The sequence below is a fragment of the Hibiscus syriacus genome, unplaced genomic scaffold (genome assembly GCF_006381635.1).
Source record: "Hibiscus syriacus cultivar Baekdansim isolate YM2019G1 unplaced genomic scaffold, ASM638163v2 tig00110933_pilon, whole genome shotgun sequence".
NCBI lineage: Eukaryota > Viridiplantae > Streptophyta > Magnoliopsida > Malvales > Malvaceae > Hibiscus > Hibiscus syriacus.
The window spans coordinates 70,823-94,532 of NW_024062919.1; the positions used below are offsets into that span (position 1 = coordinate 70,823).

General features: G+C 32.4%; 1 pseudogene; it reads left to right on the forward strand.

Annotated features, from left to right (window-relative positions):
• The first annotated feature begins 11,368 nt into the window (after nucleotides 1-11,368).
• LOC120147156 lies at nucleotides 11,369-12,996 on the forward strand (annotated as a pseudogene).
• The last annotated feature ends 10,714 nt before the right edge of the window (nucleotides 12,997-23,710 follow it).

The following is a 23,710-nucleotide window of genomic DNA, read 5'->3' on the forward strand; positions in this document are numbered from 1 at the left end:
TAAAATCACAACTCAGTCCCATCTCCATCTCTCACTCTCTACGGCGAAATCTGTCCCCATCTCCGAAGATTTCCGTCCCCATCTCCGGCGAAATCCCTCACAAACCATTCACGGTCAGAAATCCCTCACAATATTCAGAAATGGAAAATCAACCTCCGATGGTTAGTTTTTTTAATTATTTTTATTTTGAAATTTTTGCATTATTGTAGGTTTTTCATATTGAAACTGATGATAAGTTTACTGGTCATTTCAATAATAGATTAACCATTTCACTTAGATTTCATTTCGCGTTGCGATTTTCATTTCGCGTTGCTATTCTCTCGTTGCGATTTTCAAGTTAGTATTTGTCTTTGTCTTTGTTCTGTCTTTTGGTTGAAGTAATGCAATCCATTCAAGTTTCAATTTGCAGAAGAGTCGCAACGAGAGAAATGAAATCGCAACGTGAAAATGACTATCTGCAACGAGAGAAATGAAAATCGCAACGAGAGAATCGCAACGCGAAATGAAAATCGCAACGAGAGAATCGCAACGCGAAACCAAAATCGCATTGCGATTTTCATTTCGCGTTGCAATTCTCTCGTTGCGATTTTTTTTTCGCGTTGCGATTCTCTCGTTGCGATTTTCATTCTCTCGTTGCGACAGTCATTCTCTCGTTGCGATTTTCATTTCAACCAAAAGACAAAACAGTGTTGCAAATTTTAGTTTCAAGAATAAACTACTACTTTTTATGTTTATTGTTCTTGGTATATCTTCACAGTGTAGTTTTTGGTATATCTAACTTGGTATGTTTATTGTTTTTGTAGAAATTTTTTTCGGCTTCATTGACATTAAGGAATAAAGTTAGCCTAGCCACTACAATTGCTTCGAAGCTTTCACCTGCACAAAGACAATTGTTTGAGGAAACCTGCTTCGGGCCATGGCTGAGAGTACAACATCTGGGTGGAGATGCTAATTTGACCCATTTGTGGCTTCAGACCATGACATCAAATCTACCCGACATTATACAACGTGGTGAGGAAGAGATATGGTTTCATTTTCCACCAGCGTATACTTGTTTTGGGCGGAAGGAGTTCTGCTTAATCACTGGTCTACGATTCGGACACGATGATGTAGGCCGGTACACTCGTCATATCGCCCGCCCATCATGGTTATCCCGGGTTTTTCCGGATGAGTCAATGGAGAAGCCGAACCTACGTCGACGACCTGAAGAAATTGTTTAATAAGAAAGATGGTTTCACTCGGATGGATGATGTCGATGTGTCCGAGTATGCCTTCTACTACTTGTGTATGCCGGCTTTTTAGGCAGAGAGGCCAGACAACCTATTCCTCGGGAGCTAATAATATTGGTAGAGGACCTGAATGCATGGAATCTGTTTCCGTGGGTTCGTAATATGGAAAGCTACCTGGACTAAGTTGTCTACTGTCTTTGATGACCGCAAAAGTTTGCGTGGCGATGGGTCGAATACACTTTGTCAGGCTTTGTTTGGGCCTTTAAGGTAAGAATTTCTATATAATGTTTCTAAAATTATAATTAATTATTTAACAATTACTAATTTGTTATTATATTGTTTGTAGATTTGGATATTCGAGGCTTTCCCCAGCATGCGTACATATGCAATAAAAACGTCAAATGATATTCCCAGGGCTATTTCCTGGAAGAGGAAAAATCTGTTGGATTGGGAAGACTTAATACCATATGCGATAATAAATAATGTAAGTTAACACAAATACTTTCATATAATATATAAACAAGTTATTAATAGTAGACGTTTAACTTTGTTGAGTTTTTATATTGTTAGGAGGCCAACATTCCATTACAAAGACTGACACCCACGGAGGAAGAGCTTGCCACTGATTGGTGGCAAGCTAGTCAGAGTTTTTTTGATGGCACGGATGATGAGCAGCATCCACTTCCTCCAATTCGAGAGCCATCACTATACACCTCTAGAACGAGAGCCATCACCTATCCCGTCACATCATCGAGCCACCATCACCTCATGATAGGCGACCGGTAAAGCGCCACGACATTTATCTCCTTGTTCTCCACCTCCACGGGATGAGTTCGTGATGAGGTCAATGCCTTGCGTGAGGAGATCGGTACTCTACGCGATAACGATGGTGCATGGCGTGTGAGGTGTCAACTTTACGTGGTGAGGTTGCCGCTCTAGTGAGATTATAGTATCGTTGCAGAATGAGGTTCATACTCTACGCAACGAGGTAATTTAAGATTTTCCAATTAACTTGATGATAAATTTACTCGTAATTTCACTTAGATTAGCCATTTCACTTAGATTGCTTAGTAAATTTATTCGGTTGCTGCCAATTCTGCTAAACTGTGTATTCTTTAACACTGTGAAATAGTATTTGTCTTTGTTTTGTTTTTTGGTTGAAAGTAAATTTGTTCGGTTGCTGCCAATTCTGCTAACTAATACCCTGAAGTCAGTATTTGTCTTTGTTTTGTCTATTGGTTGAAGTAATGCAATCCATTCAAGTTTCAATTTGCAGAAGAAGAAATAGTTTACTTTCGCAACACGAAACTTAAAATCACAACGAGAGAATCGCAAACGACAGAATCGCAACGCGAAACCAAAATCGCAACGACAAAATCGCAACGCGAAACCAAAATCGCATTGCGATTTTCATTTCGCGTTGCGATTCTCTCGTTGCGATTTTCATTTCGCATTGCGATTCTGTCGTTGCGATTTTCATTTCCCGTTGCGATTTTGGTTTCGCGTTGCGATTTTGGTTTCTCGTTGCGATTCTCATTTCGCGTTGCGATTTTAAGTTTCGTGTTGCGAAAGTAAACTATTTTCTTCTTGCAAATTGAAACTTGAATGGATTGCATTACTTCAACCAATAGACAAAACAAAGATAAATACTAACTTCAGGGTATTAGTTTGAAACATATTTTTCTTTGTTATCTGATGCATTTTGTGAACTATGATAGAATAATGACTTGGGTGAATACAATGCAAGTTTGAAACATATTTGTCTTTGTTTTCATTGTTTAAATATGTGTTTATTTACTGATTTTTGTATTTAATTATTTAGCGGCCCGATAGAGTGGATGCTTTACGTCGGGTTATGCTTGCACGACGGAGTTCACGCATCAGACAGCGTGCACGTGCTATTAAGTCTTCGTACACCCCAATAGTGCGAAGACACCGCAAGAAGAAGCCCGACTCGCCTGTCATCCCTCAAGAGTCCACTCCTATCGTTGAAGAGGCCCCCCCTATCATTCCTCGAGTCCCCTCCCACCGTTCAAGAGGCCACTGTTATCATTGAAGAGGTCCCTCCCACCATTCAGAGCCCGATTCACATGGCGTCATATGTAGGCTTCTTGAGAAACCTTCTGACGTGCCGGACATAATGGATGAGAGTTGGCTCTCGTATAAGTTACCGGCCAGTACCATTCCGGTATCGGAAGTGGAGAGGAGACAACTACCATACACAATTCTGGATAACACCCTTTGGGCTAAGACCGCAGTTGATTTTTATCTACATGAGCGGAGCCAGGGGTGTTTCACTGACATATGCAAGCTCACCGATGATCTATTTGTTGCTTGATCGGTCTTGGTGGGGCGTATTATTAGGGGTCGAAGACAATGGCTATTTCGATAGGGGGGGTAAGTCTTATATTTTTCTTATATTTCAATTTGATTAATTTTTTTTAAATTTATGTAAGTCACTAATATATGTCTTTTTTTTTGTAAAACAGCATATCGATGCGTGGGTGACACGTCTTATAATAATAAGAAAACTTAAGAAAAATAAAAATATACGATATACAATTATGCCGACGTCTTTTAACGCCGTTCACTTGAAGAATCAACGAGATGAATCATTTGATTTGGGCAATGGACAAGCTAAACTTTATCCTGCATGGTGGGAGGTCGATAAGGTTAGTATTTATTTTAGATTGAGTTTAAAAGTTTTATGAAATAAGTACGCAAATGAATGAATTATTACTTATGATTGCAGGTGTTTATCCCTGTTTTGGAACGTAAACATTGGATTCTCGTCGAGCTTCAGCTCCCATCCCTTAAGACAATAGTGTATGACATCATGATAAATTACATATCATTGGCTGATTTAAGAGATATTATTAAGGGATGGAGCTCTCATTTGGCTAAATTCTTGGATGCGATCAATTATTGGACTCGTTCTGGAAACAAGAAGCCAAAGAAGCTCAATATTAAGTTATTAGAGACGAGACCGCGCCACAACAAACGGAAGGAGCCAGAGGAGATTGTGGTCCTCTCGTATGCTTGGCGTTGGAGCGTTTGACGACGGGAAGCACCAAGTATCTACCTCCCCCAATAGAGATAGAGCTGCAGTAGGCTTGTGGTTTCGGCATTATATGGCTAAATCGATATATACGAGACGCTGCCTACCTGCATCCGCGTTATAAAAATGTCCATAAACAATTGGTAAGTTTATAGACTTTTGGTTTGAAAATGTTTGGTTAAATACCTAGAATTCAATAATTTGTTGTTTGTAGGTTTTAGATGTGTAGAAAGTGTTGTTTGAGCAAATGTTTGGTTTCTGCAGGTTAATCTCAGAAGTGAACTGCGTGAAAATGATGTATGGCTGCAAAAGTTGATTCAATAGTTTAATTGATTATTTTTTGATTGTTTAATTGATTTGTAAAAGTTGATTCAATAGTAGATGATTGGAAATAAGAAATTGCTTATTTTTTGATTGTTTAATTGATTTGTAAAAGATGATTTGTAAAGTTGATTTGTGTAATTGATGCGAACATATTCTTATTTGTGCTTGTTTAATTGATTGAAATGTAATGGTTGATTTTGTTGATTTCAATCTGCATTATGTTGAAGGCAAAAATGACTATCGCAATGCGGAAATGAAAATCGCAATGCGAAATGAAATCGCAACGAGAGAATCGCAATGCGAAATGAAAATCGCAATGCGGAAATGAAATCGCAACGAGAGAATCGCAATGCGATTTTCATTTCGCATTGCGATTTTCATTTCCGCATTGCGATTCTCTCGTTGCGATTTTCATTTCGCATTGCGATTTTCATTTCGCATTGCGATTTTCATTTCCGCATTGCGATTTTCATGTTGGGATTTTCATTTCGCATTGCGATTCTCTCGTTGCGATTGTAATTTTCGTGTTGCGATAGTCAAATGCATGCCTAATAAGTGATAACAACTGAATAACAAGAGTTGGTTAAGTCAAAATGGTTGGCCTGAGTCATTAATCCAACTGAAAATGTTAAAAGTTCACACATAAAATCCACATAATACAACGTTTGCATTTAAAAATCACATAAGTTAACAGTCCCAAAAGGTGAAGCCAGTTGTGATTGGGATTTTAAAGATGATTGCCTTTTGCTTGACACCATATGAGCTTTGGATTTTGATGAGGATCCATATTTTGGTAGAGGAAAAGATGATTGTGATGGCACTGGTGATCCATATTAGTTTATGATTTGCTGCTGTTGCGTAGTTATTTACCCAAAATTTCAGTGTTGTGATTTACAGATTCTCGTTGCGATTTACGGATTATCGTTGCGATTTACAGATTCTCGTTGCGATTTACGGATTATCGTTGCGATTTACGGATACGCGTTGCGATTTACGGATACGCATTGCGATTTACGGATACGCGTTGCTATTTACGGATACACGTTGCGGTTTACGGATACGCGTTGCGATTTATGTGTTCGCGTTGCGTTTTTCATATTCGCGTTGCGATTCTGGGAAATCGCAATGCGAATTTGTACTATCGCATTGCGATTTTCAAGAATCGCGTTGCGATTTTGGAAACTGATTTGCGATTCTGGGGATCGCGTTGTGATTTTTATTTCGCGTTGCGATTTTGTTGGTCATTTTGGCAAATCCAAAAAAAAATTGGTTAAAATCGTATATTATAAGGTATTTTTGGTCACTGAGACGATTTTCTCTATATTATATTACCTGTTTGTCTGAATATTTAATTATTTCTAGTCATATGTTTGTTTTTGTCAAGTTTGATGAATATTTTATTAAAATAATAAATTTATGATTATTTTAATTATTGTTTTGTACTAATTAATGAATAAAATATTATTATGCTAATAAATTTTAAAAGCAGCTATGATTTTTTAAGTATTTTTCTGTCTGGAAACAAAGTGTATACATTAATACTTTTCAGCACCTATGATTTTTAAAAAATAAATAAGTATTCTTAAAATATTTAAACTATAATTTTTTATTTTATAATTAACTGTACTATTATATAACCAAAATTATAACTCAATTCAGTCCATTGGTGTAAATAACACTAATCTAATCATATACACTAAAAAAGATATCGAATATAATAATTAAAAAAATAATACACAAATAAAATATTACGAGTTCAAATTTTATTACTAAAGAAATAAAAGTCATATAAACTTTTTCATCTAATGATTTAATATTGTGATCAAACTTGAACTTAATCGGAGTTTAACATAATCATTAGATATTATAAATAAATAAGTTAAAATATTTTTAAGAGATAAAGTTAACTTTTATCTTGTTTAATCCTCCCCCTCTCCAACCATAGTTCTGCTTGCTCAAAACATCATATCTCTTGTAGTCCCTCCTTCACTTCCTTATACCATCACCTCCATTGCCATCGTGTACTCTCGAAAAATCAACTTATTAGAAATTATTCGAGTTAACCAAATTAAAACTGATGTTGCTGACATCGTTTACAAAGTCGTCTGCCACCCTTTGTCTCGCCCCTATGCCCTTAAAGTCATCTACGACAACCATGACGAGTCCGTCTGTTGTCAAGTTCATAGGGAGATTGAGATCCCTCCGATGTTGACCACCCTAACGTGGTTAAACGCCATAAAATGTACTATCAAAACAACGAAATTCAAGTCCTTTAGCAATTCATGGACGTTGGATCTTTAGAAGGGACACACATATCCCACAAATATAACTTATCAAACCCAATTGATAAAACTGAAAGTTAACAGGTTAGAATAACAGTCAAGTTGTAAAATTATGGCTAAAATGAAATGCGGTTCAAAATGTTAAGAATCATGAATGTAATTATTCTCAATTACTCAAAAACAAGCAGATCTAAAATTGTATGGGTGGAGCGGGTCGCGGGTCTTTAGTCAAATCGATATTGTTTTGCCCTTCATAACTACCTCAAAAATAAGTAATTTTGAAAGGATATTTAAAGTGTTTCCCTTTCTTTTCATCTTCATTTCTTTCCCTCCCCTTATTCTTCACTTAATATTTTCTCTCAACCTTTCCATGCATAGGTAACTGTCCACCGCATCGATGGGTTACCGGTCACTATTGAGTGTCACGTCAGTCATCGTAATCGTCATCTTCATCGTCGATCTCTTTGAACTCAAGTTGGCATGTCAGACCTTTTTTGTCCCTCTATCGTGAATTCGTAGTTTGATTCCCTAAAAATACAAACGGATCGAATTAGATCTAACAAAAATCATTTGAGTCACTCGCATCCAAACAATTTTGATTATCGCCATTGACCGTCGGATGATTCTTCTTTTCGTATATGTTACTCTCACCATCACGCTGAGCAATCCCATTGTTGGGATCCCCAATGGAAGACCTCACCCGTTAAGAATGGTCATTTCGTCTTTTGCTTTTCTCTTCTAACATGACTATTTTTTTCTTTATTTTCTTTGTAGGTTCTACAACTGTTGAGCGAGGGAGATCAAGTGTCGTCGTTACTACAACCATCATTTCTTCCACCGCTCGTGTAATAATTATATATTTCAAACTATTATAATTATATATTTCTCGTATATTCAGGGATGGATCGAAAGGAAGGAGACTGAAACAGTTATCCTTTAAAAATTTTAAATTATTATATATTTTAGATATTTTATTTGTGTTTTTTTAATAATAATATATTTTCGTTTCTTATAATTTTATAAGTTTGTATTCTCTAATATAAAATCTTATGTATATATAATAATAATAATAATAATAACAATAATTAGTATATTAGTAGCAGTAGTAGTATTTGTTTGCATCGCAACGACAATATTTATGGTGGAGAGAGCACCACATTAAGATTTCCAAAGGATGTTCCCAAATGGGCGCCGGAATTGGAAAGTCAGTTACATTTTTCTCCCTCGTCATTATTATTTAAAGGGTATAATAATAAAAATGTCTCTAATGTTTAATTAAATACTTATTTTTGACTTTTATTGTTTTTTAAAAATATTTAGCCCTTAATATTTTATTTTTCGGCAAAAATATTCCTCTATAAATGAAAATCGTTGATAAATAAGTGGTTCATAATAGGGTTTTTTGTCATAAAATAAAACGTTGGGTCCAAAATGTTTAAAAATAGAATAAGAGTTAAAATAATTATTTAGTCAAATATTATGAGTTTTTTTTATTTTAAAATAAAACTTTGGGAGACTAAAATGCTTAAAAAGAGAATAGAGACTAAAATAACTATTTAACCAAATATTTTGTCATCATGTCTTATTTAAAATAAGATGCATAGATGGTCACTAAACTATGTTAAAATAATTTTTTATCACTAAATTTTAATATTTATAAACTAGTTATTAAACTTTTTAATCGGTTATAAAATAATCATTAAATTTTATCTAATTGTTACAACATATCATCAAACTTATCAAAGTGTTATAAAATAATCCTTAAACTTATAAAATTTCATCACTATTTTATAACATGCAATGACCATTTTATAACAATTTAATAAAATTAATGACCACTCTATAATTTTCAAATTTAAAGAATTAAACAAAATATTTCTACGTAATTTAGTGATGACTTATGTACTTTATCCTATTATTTTAGGTAACCAACGATGCATATGCAAAATTATTAGCTCTGTTTTGAAAATCGGACCGGCCGGTTCAATCTGGAACCGTTACTTAGTTCGGTTTAATCTAAACCGGTTGAACCGCTATTAGTGAATCGTTCGAAACAGACCGGGTTGAAAACCGGAAAAAATCGGGAAAAATCGGGATTTTTGTTTTTTTTAAATAAACCATACAATATCGTTTGTTAAACGAACCAAGTCGAACTCGAGTATTGCTGAGCTCGACTCGAACTTGAAAACTTTAAAAGTAAGCTCAACTCAACTCAAACTCACAAGCTAAAAATTATCAAGTTCAACTCAAACTCGAAATATAATATTGAAACTTGAACTCAAAAAGGCTTGAACTCAAAAAAAATTAGAAGCTCGATTGAAACCTAAAATTCGAGCTTGATTGAAGTGAAAGAATAGTTCACTCAATGCTCACCAAAAGGCTCCATGATTTTGAATGTCAAATTACCTCTATTATTTATAGAAGTTAGTTGTGATGTGCTTCTATGTTTCTTAACAATGTGAGATTGTTTTATTCTCATATTTTTACTCTTTAGACTTTTGGGATGCTCTTCTATGTTTCTTAGCCATGTGAGATTGTTTTTTAAAAAAAATTAAACCAAACAATATTATTTTGTTATGATTTTTTTAATCCCAAATTTATTTTTTAATTATAGTTATATAATTATATTTATTATTTAATATGTTTTACCTTAAATATTATGTTGTAGTTAATTTGAATCATTTTGTTTCACTTGATTTTATGGTTTTTAACTTATATATGTTATGACTTGCTTTGAATATAACTTGTGATATAAAAAATTATTTTTTATTAAATATTTTTGGTATTTTTATTTAATTTTTTAAATAATTATGACGTCATCCGGTTCTTCCGACCGATTTGACCGATTAAATCAATAAACCGGTAGCATGATCGATTCACTAACCGGTCCGGTTCTGAAAACCATAATTATTAGGTGAGAAAATAAAACCATGTGATGAGTTGCCAATTTGCTTAACATGGGCTCCACAATTACTAATTATAATTTCATTACATTATTTTAATTTATGGAGAATATATTATATTACCTGTTTGTCTGAATATTTAATTATTTCTAGTCACATGTTTGTTTTTGTCAAGTTTGATGAATATTTTATTAAAATAATAAATTTATGATTATTTTAATTATTGTTTTGTACTAATTAATGAATAAAATATTATTATGCTAATAAATTTTAAAAGCAGCTATGATTTTTTAAGTATTTTTCTGTCTGGAAACAAAGTGTATACATTAATACTTTTCAGCACCTATGATTTTTAAAAAATAAATAAGTATTCTTAAAATATTTAAACTATAATTTTTTATTTTATAATTAACTGTACTATTATATAACCAAAATTATAACTCAATTCAGTCCATTGGTGTAAATAACACTAATCTAATCATATACACTAAAAAAGATATCGAATATAATAATTAAAAAAATAATACACAAATAAAAGATTACGAGTTCAAATTTTATTACTAAAGAAATAAAAGTCATATAAACTTTTTCATCTAATGATTTAATATTGTGATCAAACTTGAACTTAATCGGAGTTTAACATAATCATTAGATATTATAAATAAATAAGTTAAAATTAGATCACAATAAGCTTATTAAGTAAGAAGCTATATGGTTTAGTTTGCAAGATATTAGTCACGTGTATTAAATATTAAATTTGATACGCAAATTGTATAAAATTTAAATTCTACTTGTATGTTTATTTTAATATCACCTAATATATTTGAATGACACTATACCCTACGTCTTAAATCTAAACCTTAAATCATAAATTTTAAAACATATGTATAATTTCAAAGGCATAATGTCAAAAAATGCTTATAACGTTTAATTAAATTGTCATTTTATCCATTATTTCTTTTAGTATTTTGATCAAAATGTTTCATTTTAAGACAAAAGGATATTTTTATGAATGAAAATTATTAGTCAACAAACGGGTAACACTTCAAAATATATTTTTTTTACCTAAAATGAAACGTGAGGATAAACTGCTTACAAAGAAAAAAGAATATATATTAAAGTGACTATTTAATCAAACGTTAGAACCCTTTTTATCTTAATATAAAACATTGACCAAAATACTTTTTAAAAGGATAAAAAGTATTTAATTAAATTTAAAATATATTTTAATATCATACTAATTTTAAACTCTAAATAATACAAATAACATCAATAGAATCCCACTCATAAAATATTTTTTCCTTCTACTAAGGTATCATATAACAATCTTACATATATTATCCAAACTCATAAAATGGATAACAAGTATCTAACATTTATTATTTGATTTATTGATTTTCCAAATCTTCCACTCCAAAAAATGTGAATAAATCTTCTTATTTACTAATAATAAAATAATATATTGGATTATATATCTTAAAAAAATATCTATATGCAACTAGAATGAAAAATACCATATGTACATCAAAGCTTATAAATAATAAACCCATCATTTTTATTAAATAAAACATAATCAAAACCCTCCACTAGAATCACAACCATGCCGCCATTGTTGCTTCTTCTTGTTCCACTCGTCTTCTTCAACCTCCGGCCCTCATTAGCAGCCGCGGATCCCATTAATCAGTCTCTCCTCCAATGCTTCAGTAAATCGATCACCGCCGGCGAAGCTTCCTCCATCGTTTACTCTAAAACCAATCCTTCGTATGCTTCCGTTTTGCGTGCATATATTCGAAACGCGCGTTTCAACACATCGTCGACCCCGAAACCGCTCCTCATCATCACTCCATCGGATGAATCCCACGTCTCAGCCGCCGTCACCTGCGCCCAAAGGCTCGGTTTCCGCCTCAAAATCCGCAGCGGCGGCCACGACTACGAAGGGCTGTCGTACATCTCCGACGAGCCGTTTTTCATCCTCGACATGTTTAAACTCCGCTCCATAACAGTCGACACGGCTGACGATCAGCATGGGTCGGCGCCGGCGCGACACTCGGCGAAGTTTATTATAACATTTGGAAGAATAGCAAGTCCATGGTTTTCCCGCCGGTGTCTGCCCCACCGTCGGCGTCGGCGGACATATAAGTGGCGCGGGGTACGGCAACATGATTAGGAAGTACGGACTGTCGGTGGATCATGTGGTGGACGCGAAATTGGTGGATGTGAACGGGAGAATACTCGACAGAAAAGCCATGGGGGAGGATCTTTTTGGGCGATAAGAGGCGGCGGAGCCGCCAGTTTCGGGGTGCTTCTAGCCTATAAAATAAAGCTTGTCGCCGTGCCGGAGACGGTCACCGTATTCCGAGTCGAAAGATTACTAACCGAAAACGCCACCGATATAACCCTCAAATGGCAATCTTTTGCTCCGACGACCGTCGATGAACTGTTCATGAGAATGCTTGTACAACCGGTGACGAAAAACAAGAAAACGACTGTGAGAATCACTGTAATCGCCATGTATTTAGGGGATTCCGATTCTCTGGTGAGTCTATTAAACAAAGATTTCCCCGAGTTGGGCATTGTAAAAGAGAATTGCAACGAAACGAGCTGGATCGACTCAGTCCTATGGTGGGCGAATTTCGATTTAGGAACTCAGCCAGCAGCTTTACTGGACCGGGATCTAAACGACGCCGATTTCTTGAAACGAAAATCAGATTATGTTCAGACACCGATTCCCAGAAAAGGGTTGGAATCATTATGGAAAAAGGTGATCGAATTAGGCAAAGTGGGGTTGGTTTTCAACGCCTATGGAGGTCAAATGAACAGAGTTAACTCGGACGAAACGCCATTTCCACATCGAGCTGGAAACTTGTTCAAGATTCAATACTCAGTCACATGGCACCAACCTGGGGACGAAGCCGACAAGAACTTCACGACAAGAGCGAAGCTCCTCCATGAATTTATGACACCATTCGTTTCGAAGAATCCGAGGAGTGCTTATCTGAATTACAGGGACATTGATGTTGGATCGACGAGGAAGTGGAGCTATGAAGAAGGTAAAGTTTATGGTGAGAGTTACTTTAATGGGAATTATGAGAGACTTGTTGATGTGAAAACTGCTGTTGATCCTATGAATTTCTTCAGGAACGAACAGAGTATACCTCCTCGATCGATTAAGACTTAGAACAAGATATCTTTTGCAGTAACATTTAATACTTTCTACTTAAGAAATAGTTGTTTTTCTGTGTGAATGTAATAACATTATCTTATCTAAATCTCCAAAATTTGTCCGATTGTAAAATTTGTCGGAATTTAAAATGATCGAATCAAGAATCTAAAATGATTCAAATCTAATTAAAATCTCGAAACGATATATACTCATAACGACTTTACATAAAATTTTGAATCTTTAATTTAAATAATTGTTAATCAAATTAATTTATGTTGAATATAACTTGAAATGAGCAAAGATCGGATTAATTAAAAATAAAAATAATCTAAAACTGTAATGATCTGATTGGAGTAATTGAGTTTAAAATTTTAATGATCCAAATAAAAATGGACCAAATTAGTAACAATTTGAACTATAAATGTAGAAAACTCGAAACTGACTCGTACTAAAATGATCTAATACAACTTGAAACTCAAAATCCCCAACTAGAACTTAAAATGATCAATATATTGTAATGGCTCCACCTAAAATCTCAATCCTCAAACTCGAATAATCTGAACTCAAAATGTTTTAAATAAGTGATTCAAAATAATCTAATGATGAGACTAGAAATCAAAATAATCTAAACCTATAGTAACCCAACTTGAAAGCTTGTATCTTAAATTTAAATGACCCAGACCTTAAAAGTCTTAAGTCGTAATTTATTTTGAATTTGAAAGGACTCAACTTGAATTAAAATGATATAAATTAAAATTGACTGGATCTAAAATTAATCCGACCTGCAAAATCGACACTAACTACAGTCAACAAATATCTTGAGTCTTGTCTGGCGTGATGGACGGAGATCAGGCTTTGACATTGAGGGTTAAAACGAAAGCTAACGTATCCTTCCCTTTACGGAAGACTTTAACATGCAGGCCATGGTGGTCTGAAACAGTGAAGAAGCTTCAAATCTGGTCCTGAAAAACCATTTTAACATGCAGGCCATGGTGGTCAGATGGAAAGTGACAACTAGGATTATGAGATGCACATGAACCAAACCATTTGACTAAATACAAAACTGTCTTGCGCCTATATTCAACTTTGACTCTTCTATCTGGTTTTATGCTTTTGGATTTGGCGAGTGAATGATTAACGTGCCGACTAGGCTTTCTCTCCTCTTTCTTGTTTTTCTTGTTTCCCACGCGTTGATTCTTTGCCTTGCATGAACAAGTCTTCTTTGCCTTTTTTTTTTTTTTGTTGAGGTGATTATGACAATTTTGATCATTAATAACTTTTCCTTTTTTTTTCCTTCTCTGAACATTAGGGTATTGACTATTGGGATTAATTCAGACATCCACCTCAGACGGCTGTTAATTTTTTAACAAAAAATGATAAATTTAGAATCTATAAATAATCGAGTAACTATTTTATAACTTTTAATAGTTGAAGGACTCAATAAAGTAGCACCATATACTCAAGGAACCATTTTATAACTTGTAATAGTTAAGAGACTCAACAAAGAAACGTCCTATAGTCATGAAACATTTATATATTTTATCCTATTAAATTTTAAAATCTTTCAAATTGCGGTATTATATTTATATGGTGGAACGAGAAAAAATTCTTTACTTTTCGATTTTCATAAAATAATATTTGATCTAAAAAATGAGTAATAACAAAAGCTAAATATCTACATCTTATTTATAATCTCGATTGACATCCAAAAAAGAAATTGAGTGGTTTAAGATAAAAAAAATATCAAAATTTAAGGTGATCATGAGGTATCCTAAAATACTTTGACTGTTATCTAACAATTTTGATGAGGAACATGCACATACTGATCTATATTTGATTGTTATCTAATGATTCTAATAAGGAGCATCAGTATGTATAATGAACATTAATAATTATATAATAAGTTCCCAATCCCATAATTTAATTATATAATCATTTGAAAATAATGACAAGGGCAAGTGGGTGGGTGGGTGAGACCGAATATTATTAACGATTTGGACCAAATCAAGCTCAACTCACATCTTATAGACTCGCCCATGTGATAAAAAGTTGAGTAAAATATGCGTAAGTTGCTGACTGCATGATATTTCAATGGAATAATCATGTATAGTTTCAATCACTTTGCATAGTGGCAACTACTATTCACAAAATATAAAATATGAAATAATAATAATAAGCATATTGTAATGAGATAGGATCAAATATTAATCAAATCTTTTTAATTAATCAAAGGATACATTTACATTAGTTGTTTTGTTAATATTTTTTTTTCATGATATGCTCCTAATAAAAAATAAAATAGAATAGATTCATTACGATATTTAATACAAATGAGAGATTACTTTTTTTAGTTCTTCTAAATGTATCTTATAATTTTGCTTTTATTTTATAATATTAAATTATTTTAAACATATTTTAATTACTTATTTGTTCATAATATACCAGCAAATTTTCATTGGAGGTCATGGACTCGTTCATCCCAAGTTGGAGGGGAGCAGCTGTCAAATGGAGATATGGATGTCACGCCTAATGGGGACGATGCTTCACCTGAACTGGGCATTAATTCCACCCGCATAGATGTCTTTTGGACATGGATCTTGTTGAGGATCCATCTGGTGCTCAGGAAGACGTCGAGATTATGGGCTTAGAGAATGACACAAGTCAGGTTAGGATGAATTTTAAAAAAATTTGACCCGATTTAAATTTATTCTTTAAAAAGTCTGAATCAAGCTTAGGGTTTTTTTTTTTTAAAAAAAACCTCGATCTAATAAGATGGGATGGGTTAGGAACCCATCAGGTTCGAGTCCCGTGTCTATAAGGACGATCAAAATACCTGAACCAATATTTAGAAAAAGTTTTAAGTTCGAAGCTGATTATTATAGATTCTAAGTCATGATGGAGTCAAATTTAAGATGAAAAATTATCGATAAAATATATATGATTAAATTACTCCTCTCTCCCTATATATATATATATATATATATATATAACATATTTAAGCTTTTAAAGATTTCTCACTTTATAATATTAAATTTTGATTCTTTTATTGTTTATTTTTTATATAAATAAAACTCGCCAATTTTATTTAAAAAAATTAAAATTATAATACATATTTTCAACCATAAACTCATTCAAAAAGCACAAACAAAATATAGATGTGAATAGATCTGACTCCATCGATAAACAAACCACAATAAATGACAAAGCTACTGAAAGATTACTTACACTCGCAGATTAGAATAAAGTGTTGTGAGAAGATTGTCTCAAGAAACGAACTCTACATCTAAATTTAATCCGAGGAGCTAAAGTAGAGCATATCGATAAATGATTGTTTAAAACGTAATAAATTGTTACAAAATATATTATTTTAGATAAACTACACGTTTAGTATACAAATTATACCTTTGTTCTATTTTGATGCCCAAACTTTATTTTGTTTCAAAATGATACTTAACGTTTAGTTTAAGTTTCATTTCGGTATCTCACTATTAAAATCATAACAATAACGTTTGCGTGTCACCATTAGTTAATGCTATGACATCATTGAAAAATAAAAAATACTATGTCATCAGTTTTGTTAATCTATTCGGGTCGGATTGGCGAAGCATTGAAAAAACTAATAAAAAAATTTCATGTCATCATAGAAAAAAATTAAAATACCACGTTACCATAATATGTTGTTATAAAACATATTGTTTTAACTATTTTAAAGTATTAATATATTCAGACCCGATACGAAATTTACTCTAAAAATCAGAACGATTTCAAGTGGAAGCAATACATTTTTTGATCGGGATCAGGTGGCAAAATAAATCAGCCCATCCCGTTCCGTGCCCATTTTAGATGGGCTTTAAGATATCCAGTGGGTTCCATACAGAATCTACTCAAAATGAGGGCTGTAATTTCATATCTGCCGCTGAGGACCCGGACGGTAACTCTTGGACAGCCAACATCGACTTGGCTAACAATGCCAAACCCCATGGTGGAATCAATTGCCACAATAAATAAAAATCCAAAAGTTACCACAGTTATTTTTTCTTTCTTTCTACGATATGCATCTAACTTTGTGCAGCTCACTTCTTTTTTGGACCAGGAGAGTTTCACCATATTTCTTACTTTGTAATGAAATATCTGCAATAGGAGAAATAAAATAGTCCATGTCAATGAGCTTCAGAGTGATTAATGTTGGACAAAATCGTTAAATCCAAGAATAATATAGAAAAATAATAATGATAATAATAATAATCAAATATTATCATAAAATTAATGATAAAGAATGAGTTTATTTATTTTAGGATCGTAAGAATTATGACAATCAGAGACCATATTCACACCTGAGAAGATAAAACAAATAAGATTAAACTTATTACGAAGATAAAATAAAGTAAATAGAAAAAATAATTTTTTCTTGATTGATCTTTTTATTGGAAACAATTGAAGCATGTCGCTACACAGTTTCCTTAAAATAGATTTTCGGCCACTCCTTTGGTGCTCGAGATCATTGGTCATTTGTCTCCCAGGATACAATAATTAGATGATCAGTTACAATATCACAACAATAGAGATCACAAACTATCCCTGCCTTTGACTGTCACCGGAAAACTAAGAAGAGAAAATATTTTCCAAAAAAATAAAAGTTCTTGAATTTTGAGATGTGAAAACTTGTTTTAAAAATTTGTGATTAACCTAGCAGGTTAACTAATTATTTATAGGGGATTTTAAAGAAATATTTACTCCAACTAAAATATCTTTTAATATTCAAATTTAAACAGATAATAATATCTTTTAATTTAAAATATTCAAAAGATAAAATCACTTTTTCTATTCAAACTTAAATAGATATTATTTTAATTTGAAATATTCAAAAGGATATATTATCTTTAACATTCAAAGTTAAATAGGTAACAAATAACTTTTAATTTGATATATTTAAAGAATAATTATCTCATTAATATTCAAATTAAAAATATCCTTTAGTTTGTAATATCCAAAAGGAACGTGAATTTAATTTAAATATTAAATCTATCAATAAAATTCACTTTTTTCCAACAATTAAGACGTTATTTTTTCCTACATGGGAGCTGGAGAACGCTTTCACGACAGCGGTTAGTGTTCTTGAACTTATTCCGGATAAGCTTCGATCAGGATTATTGCTTGAGATCATTACGGGATGATTGTGGGCAGCATGACGCGGAAGCTTGTGCCTCGACAATCGCCTGTGGCCTTCACTTCTGGGTTACAGTGGGCAGTCGATCATGGTTGGGACAGGGCTGTTATCGAAGGTGTCAAAAGGCTTGCTACTGACCACGATGATCTATCGGTGATTGGTTTGATTCTCCAAGAGGCTCGCGCGATTCTTGCTCGACATCAAAACTTCAAGGTGATCTTCACTAATCGAGTCACCCACTCTTTGTCTAAGTGGGCTCTGTCGAGCATCAACCCTTTGTGGTTTTATTTGGATGAAGCTGATTGTATTAAGAACGTTGTTTTCCTCGATGCCATTAGTATTTAATGAATGACTGTTTATTTAAAAAAAAAACTGTGTAGCTCAAATATTCCACACGAAAGAAAAGTCCAAATTCCCAAAGTTCTCTTCACTTGTCAATGCATGCATGTCTACTTTGTTTTGCAGTTTTCATTTCAATCCTTGTCATTAATTATTTGAGTGTGTAGTCTGTAGACTAACAATCCCACAAGTTGAAAGAAATTATTTCTTATTTTTTATTAATATAGAATGATTATAAATAGTATTTATTTAATTTTTTTTAACTAATTAACAATGAATGCGCATACACCCTTCTATCACTAAGGTGGTTTAATGAGTTCAAATTATTTCTTCCATCACTTTAGGCTTCAAGATAAGGGCTATGGGATAACTTCAGCATTGTGGGACAGAGTCTTTGGTACCCTTCCAAAACCCAAGGCAACTAAGAAGATCGAGTAGAAAATTCCTTTAAATTTACGGATATTTACTTTGTTTCTTAATGAAACTTTAAGTAGTTTCGTATAATTAAAGCTGTTTTTAGATGAAAAAGGGTATTTTGTACTTGTGACGGCCTGACGGGGAATGTGTGATGGGCTTAACATCTCACCTCTAAATAAATTCCCTAGCTTGTAGGTTCGAATTTTATAATGTATAAATTTATAAATGTGTGAGTTTTCGGTCTAAATTTTATTCTGGTTGAGTCTTATCATGTATGGGTTATGTTCCATTAGTTTGTGAATTGTATTGATTGAGTTTAATTATGATTTTACTAATATGTACTAATTATGATTGTAACTTCAAAATAAAATTTGATAATAGGTTAAAATTTAAAACATTGATGGTTAATGTATTATTATACCAAATTAAAAAATTCAAGTTATTATTTCATTCATGATTTAATGGTTAGTAACCAAAATGATAATGATCTAACATTAGTGGTTAAATTGGCAGTTTCTGAAATTGAATGATTAAAATAGAAAAACACATATAATTGAATGACTATCTATATACTTTACCCAGAAATAACCATTAAATTCAAGGTAAATAAACTTAAACATAAATTTATATTTAACTACGTTATGACATGTATCTTTTTAAATTTATGAAAAGTTCAAAACTTGCCTTTTATTAAAAAAAAATACCCCTGAAATCTTCATTCCCAAGATTTTAACATAGTTTTTAGGATTCTCTTTTATTTTTCGATGTTGGAATATCTTCTTTCAAATCTTAATAGTGGAAAGATAAAGGAGAATACAAACAATATATCATGATTCCACAATGATAAGACGGTGGAGATTCGATTCAAGTCATTTTTATGTATTTTTGGTTTAGTTTTGCAAGTTTAAAAAATATTTTAAAAAAAATCTAAACTGATAGAATGACATGAGATGACGAGACTCGGTCGTATATGGAGTAGTCAGAGAGATACATAGAAAAGTTATTCCAATGGTGTCGTGATACGGGGATGAGACACTAAAATATTTTTTGCTGGAAAGATAATTGAATAGAAATAAAAAAAATAGACAGGGGAAAACTAGATGACAACATGTGACTTCTATGTTCGCAACAAAATTACCCACACTAGTATAAAACAATTCATGGCACCTTATTATTTTTTATTTAACACTCAAGTGACTAAAACATGAGCAATTCAAAAGTTTAATGATTGAATTAAAAAAATTAAAATTAAATGACCAAAATAGAAGTATAATCAAATTTGAATGATAAAGAAACATAATTTACCAATATATTTTTCCCGGGGAATATTTAAATATTTTATTTAAAATTTAATGTGTATTATCTATCGAGATGGGATATAATTTTTTTTATTAATCCAGGGTGAATATAATGTAGTATCTGTTTAAAGATTTTTAATCATTTGATGTTGGACGCTCATATCTCTGACATACAAAGTGTTGAAACTCGGTTTGTGAAAAATGATATATTATTAGATTAATTGGTTGGATTGGAAAAAAGGTAGTTTTATTGATTCATTTACAATAGCAAAAACTATCACATTGTTGAGGTCAACCGGCCAATGAACTGTGTTCTATGCTTTCATTTCCTCTCCCTTCCCCTTCTCATTTGAATGCTTAGAGTATAATACAAGAAGTCCAACTTCTTTATTCTCTCTCTCTCTCTCTCTCTCTCTCTCTCTCTCTCTCTCTTATTTTGAACATCTCAATTTAATTCCCAAAATAAGACCCTCATTCTAAATTACTCCCCAAACTTTTGAATCTTTCAATTTCATCCCCAAAGTCATCCAAAAATGTAACTAATTTCAAGCATAGTTGAACCTAATTTTTTTTTTCAAACATATAATAGTATAACTTGGCCTAACGATTTCATCAACAAAGGGTGTGATTATTATATATATAGTTTGGGATGAAATTGAAATGTTAAAAAAATTTAGGGACCAATTTAGAATGAAGGTAATAGTTTGAGGATGAAAATGAAATAGCCAAAGTTTGATAACTAATTAAGAATTATAGTTATAGTTTAGTGATGAAAACGAAACATTTGAAAGTTTAAAGACTAATTTAGACTAAGGGTAAATTACACAAATCGTCATTTAGCTTTCCTCTCACTCTTATTTTGATCACTAAAGTTGAAAAAATTTAATTTAGTAATTGAACTTTATACGTCAAACTTTTCTGATTGCTCCTCGGTTAATTTACCAACACAATGATGATATGACATTTTAAAATAATTTTCTTATTAGCTAACAATTCTGAAGTCAAATCTATCTCGTTTTTCAACTACATGTAACCACCAATCGTAAAACTCCAAGTTATCAAGTTCTTATCCTCTGCTGACATAAAATCAAACAAATCTTGCTCGATCAATCATCTAACACTATCAGATTGGTTTTGATCTCATTTCTTTGTTCCCAATTTGCCGTTTTTGTTTCTTCTAACAAGGTGTGTATTGGCTATTATAGCAAAAATCTGGGGTCTTGGGGCAAAACAAGGAGGAATTATTCAGTCATCGTCATGCAAACTCGATATGATGGAACCGTATTATGGAATGTCACAGCCACAACCCTATACATTGAAACAAGACAAATAACCACATCAGTTACTACTACAGGCAAAGGTCTCAGCTCACTATCCTGTCAGTTCATATCATATCCATTAGAGTGCCGATAACATAAATATTCTTGAACTTGGGTGAGTGTGCCAAATATAGATATTTTAATATTCTTGGATGGAATCTCCTTATACGTGTGTCCGAATATGTATTAAACAAGAACACATAAAGAAAAGTTCGGTGCAACATAGCCTTAGATTCAATCAAAGATTAACTGACTTTTGATTAATTTCAGAAGTTCACTGCATGAGTTGCTAAATTTGACATTCATAACTGACTTTTGATTCATCAATACACGAAGAGTGATGGTTACAGATACCCATTGAAACATGCATTTATAGATAAGCATTATTACAGACACTCCCTATCCTCCACCAAACTATGAAATAAGGTTTATCCATTTCATTTGACTTCCATCTAAATAAGTTAGTGGCCCTTCTCTTAAGACGTCAATGTTTGAAAACGTGTGTTGGAATTTATTATCTAATTAATAATAGCACGTACTGTGATAATCTTGCATTTGCCAAGAAAATAGAGCACAATGAACAAACTAGGTCAACACCAATTTAAAATTTGTGTCAACTTAAATGTATTTTTAAATAATTTTTTAAAACCAGCATATAAAATATAATTTTTGATATTAGAAAAAGACATGAAAGTAAGCTGATAGTAATTTTAAAGGTATTATCAAATTTTATTTCAATTAGGAGTACCCCTAGAGTCCACTTCTTCCCCATACAACGAGTGAAAGGAAAAATGTAAAGACTATTATTAAAGCAGCCCAAGCAAAACTTACTATATCCATGTGTAATATGTCCCCCATCTCTATGAATATGAAACAAATATGAAGGAATTTTTCCATTATTGATCATTAAAAATCCTTACGGAGTAAGGATTCTTGGTGATCAAAACTGTTTTCTTTATAATTATAGAATATATCTTAACCTTTAGAAGTGTGATAACATTACTTTAGAGTGGTATAATCTCTTTTCTGATCTAGATTTATGTTTAGAGATAAGTTTTATAAAAATATTGAGAGTTTTTGAAAGAATTTGGATACATGATTTACGTTTGTATATAGTTTTCTCAAGATGTCTGGCTCTAATTTGTATTTGTTGATAATATTTCAATAATTTGATCTATTATTGTGGTTCGTTTACCGATGCAATCAAATTAGTTATATTTATTTTTTGTTTGAATTTTTTATGAGTTTTTTACGTTTTCCTTATATAGCTATTTTATAATTTCAAGTGGCTACTTTTTTATGTCAATGTTATGAGAGAATAACCTAATTATATATTTAGTTTATGATTATGATTATAATTATAACATTCATTGTGATTTCAAATATTTTTTAATAAAATTAACTACTTCTATTATTAAAAAAATTTAACAAAAAAATGAATCAGACTCGAACTATCAAGTGTATTTATTTGTGTTGGAGTCGAATTGAATCTCAACCGATTGAATTGTCCGTGTCTTTATTAAAGTTAGCAAGTAAATGCTACTACTTGCATGCTAAAGAGTAGTTCAAGTGGAGCCGGGGAAGATAAGTGCATGCTTCTTCACGTACCATATATGTCAACATCTTATATATTAGTTCCAATTATCAAAACCGGACCGGACCGGCTGGTTCAACCGGTTGAACCGTAAACCAATCGCATGTCCGATCCGGTTACCTCACAAAACCGGTCTGGCAATGAACCAACTAAAAACCAATAAAATCGGGATGAACCAACTGAAAATCGGCAAAACCGGTTTGAACCGCCGGTTCACTTTTTTTCTTTTTTTAAAAAAATTAAATCAAACGACTTCGTTTGTTTAACGAACTAAGTCAAATTCGAGTATTGTTGAGCTCGACTCGAACTCGAAAACTTTAAAAGTAAGCTCAACTAGACTCAAAAACTCACGAGTTAAAAATTATCAAATTCAACTCAAACTCGAAATATAATATTAAAACTTGAACTCGAAAAGGCTCGAACTCAAAAAAAGTAGAAGTTTGATTGAAGCCTAAATTTGAGTTCAATTGAAGCGAAATATAGTTCGTTTGTGGTGCTCACCAAAAGGTTCCATGATTTTGAATGTCAAATTAACTCTATTATTTATAGAAGTAAGTTGGGATGCTCTTTTATGTTTCTTAGCCATGTGAGATTGTTTTGTTCTCATATTTTTACTC